We start from the raw sequence: 3,680 nt of genomic DNA, 5'->3' as shown, positions 1-3,680 counted from the left end.
TCAGATTTTTGGCTGTGTGATTTTTATATGCCATGATACGGTACAGAAAAAAATTCTCGTTACTTAAGAGCATTGATTTATACTCTTTGCTATTACTATCAAGCTAAACAGCACATGTCTTTATTTATGGTGCTAAGTAGCTAAGAGACATTACAGCTCACACTGGTGATAGCATATTGAGGGATTTCCAAAATATCAGAACAAAATGTTGGTTGTGGTGTTATTGGTGTCTACGATAGTATAATAATTTATCCCTTCTCTTGATGAAAACGTTGCTATATCTTCCTTGTTAAAAACAGAAATTATATTGTTAAAACCAGATTTTCTATTGTTGTTTTTCCTACCAACAAAGCATGTAAATATTTGAACCAGTGACATACATCATGGATGCATACATACATACATACGTACATACATATATATATATATATATGTGTGTGTATATATACATACATATATATAAGTATATATATATATATATATATATATATATATATATATATGATTTTTAAGAACATTTGTTAAAACTTGTCCGTCCCGTGTTGGGTACTACTAGCGAACAGTGGTCCCGGTGCGCGCACTCGCGTAGTCGCGCATCCGCGCTAGCTAGCCGTGACTAGTCGATCCTACAACAACTACCTAGCAAAGTAAATAAAACTCAAAAACACAAAGTAAATAATTTTTTTAAACAAAGTAAATAACACAGAAAAACACAAAGTAAGGATCGACTAGTCACGTCTAGCTTGCGCGTGTACGCGAGTGCGCGCACCGGGACCACTGTTCGCTAGTAGTACCCCCGTGTTGTCTTGTTTTTTGTATTCATTGCCTAATACATATATATTCAAAAAAAAAAAAAAAAAAAAGAGGTGGAGAAAGAAAAATATTCTAGTCATAAAAAAATATATATACAGCAACAAAGCAAGCCAATCCTTCTGGGATTGTCCGCCGCAGAACCTCGAGTATTAAACACCTTGGTTTGCTTAGTTCCTTTACTAGTTTTTGGTTAAGTATTATGACACTATATAGCTTGCAGGGGCAATAACTCTGGTATTTCTAATTTGAGAAGGTTTCTCGTTATTTCTCTGTTTTCTTTTCACATGACTCTGCTTCTCTATGGGTATTTATTTAAATATTTATTTTCAATAATTCATTTGTTGTGCAATTTGTAATTTATTCTTCAATATTTATTGTGTATATTATATGCAGGCTCGGAAAAAGTGCAATATAAATTTTGTATCATATTTATTTTACCCAGTTTATTCTCAACACTCTTCTTAACCGAAACTTCCATTTGCTAATTCCCGTCAAAGATGCTCCACTTACTAAATCTCCACCGTCGAATTTATTTCAATCAAAAATCTAGGAGAAATATTTCAAATGAAACATAATGTTTCAAGAATAAGTAGAGAGTGGTGTTAACTTTATTTTCCCTTCATTATTGTTTAACATTTTTGTAATCATATTTCTGTGGAAATACAGTTTTAATTACTTTTTAACAGAATTAAGAAATTAGTGAAATAATCTAGTCATTATTAAGCTGGTATTTGAGACATAACTTAACATGATGGGAGGTTTAATTCAAAACATGAAGTTCATATCATAGAACCTGGGGTAGTCTCAAACAGGCTTGCTTCAAAAGGGTCAACTCCCTCATCAACCAGACTTATGATTAAAGACACTCCTGCCCTGGCTGTGTGGTTGAGAAGTCTACTTTGCAACCAGTCACTTGATCTTGGGTTCAGTGTCACAGCATGATATCTTGAGCCAGTATTTTCTACTATAGCCTTGAGCTGAAGAACCAAAGAATGCTTTGTGATTGAAGCCGACAAAAACTGTGTGGAAGCCTATCACATGTTTGTGTATATATATATGTGCGTGTGTGTGTTTGCATGTAATTGTATGTATCTGTCACCATGTCTACCGTTAGGTTAGCATACCACTTGACTGGCTTGTAACTTAACGGTGCTGCAAATAGAGATCACTGAGATTGAGTACTAGTCTTAAAAGCACTCACTGAGATAAATATGATTAACTAAAATCCTCCTGTGGCTCAAACAGATACACAAAAGACTACATTATCTAGTATGTCATTTCCTTAGTTACAACAATTAGGACATAAACACACCAGTTGCTAAGCAGTGATGGGGGACAAATACATGCGCACACACACACAATGGGCTTCTTTTGGTTTCTGTCAACCAAATCTACTTACAAAGCTTTAATTGACCTGTTGAATACACTCGCTCAAGGTATCATGTAGTGGGACTGAACCCAGAGCCATGTGGCTGGGAAGCAAACTTCTTACCATTCAGCCACATGTGCACCATGTGTACGCTGTTAGTATTAAGGCTACAAATTTTATTATTACATATGGGAACGAAACTGTTGGTTTTTTTTTATTGACTTATAATTGGTTTTAATGAAAACAGGATTTCAATTGTTGCTAATGCAAATATGATTACAAAACCGCCTTAAATTTTATACAGTGTTTTATATGTAATTATAAACAAGGGCAAAAGAAAAAAGATTCCTATGCCAATATGATGAGAATAGACTTTAAATCGTCAATCAGTCTATTCTCAGCATATTGGCATAGAAATCTTTTTTCTTTTGCCCTTGTTTATAATTGTTTATAATTTTCACCTTTAAAGGTATTTTAATATGCTGCCACTTTGATGAAATTTGATGAAATTTTTTTTTTTTTGAAAAAATTTTATCCTATATTAGAAGTATTTTATATGTATATATATATTATTCCCCTATTAAAAATACTAGATTGTGTACCTACCTAAGAAAACAATATCATTATTTAATAATAAACCAATTTTTAAATATTTCCGAAAACGGAGGCTGAAGTTGGAGCATCCTTGTGGAGTTAGCATATGATAAGTTGTATAATAAAAAAAAATTAAAAAACATTTCTCAGTATTGTTATTGTAACAATGTTTTTTTTTTCTTTTCATCTGAAATATTATATGTAACAACATGTTGAATTAATTCAATAAGCTGTAATCAACAACACGTGTAATTACTTGTTTATTATTTCTTTTCTAATTTTGACAACAGTTTGTGGTGTTAACATAACCTGGACATTCAATTTGTTTTTTTGTTGTTTTGGTTTTCTCAGAACAAGGTTAATAAAAAGGAAATATTTAATAAATTACATTGTGTTGGGTCTTTAAATTTTTCTTAACTTAAAATTAACACATGCTATGTATTGATTTATTTATTTAAAATGTTGATTGATTTTTCATACACAGACATACAAACACACACACACGCGTGAGAAGGTGTGTAGGTTAGTGGTTGGCATATTGTATCTTTTATGCAAACTTTCAAATTCAGCCTGAACACACACACACACGTCAGATCACAAAACTAAATCTCCAACAATTTCCTGGAGAAGAGGTCTCATTTTTGGTCTAGTGAAATACAAGTTGAAACTATTGACTGGTTTTATTTCTTATAATTTTGGCTTTAAAAAACTCAAAAACATTTATCTATTTGAGATAATGTTTTATACAGACTATACTGTTCATATATATGGCACATAAAAGGCACCATCCGATCGTGGCCGTTGCCAGCCTTGCCTGGCCCCCATGCCGGTGGCACGTAAAAGGCACAATCCAATCATGGCCATTTGCCAACTTCATCTGGCACCTGTGCCGGTGGAACGTAAA

At 32.9% G+C, this 3,680-nt stretch overlaps 1 long non-coding RNA gene across 1 annotated transcript; it reads left to right on the top strand.

The window, feature by feature from the left end:
- Positions 1-852: 852 nt before the first annotated feature.
- On the top strand, positions 853-3,163 carry LOC118767936. Its single transcript, XR_005003852.1, has 2 exons — positions 853-2,487; positions 2,731-3,163. It is a non-coding gene; the product is annotated as an uncharacterized LOC118767936 (long non-coding RNA).
- Positions 3,164-3,680: the final 517 nt, after the last annotated feature.

Source organism: Octopus sinensis, linkage group LG25 (assembly GCF_006345805.1).
Source record: "Octopus sinensis linkage group LG25, ASM634580v1, whole genome shotgun sequence".
NCBI classification, from domain to species: Eukaryota; Metazoa; Mollusca; class Cephalopoda; order Octopoda; family Octopodidae; genus Octopus; species Octopus sinensis.
This window is presented reverse-complemented; position numbering and strand designations above follow the sequence as displayed.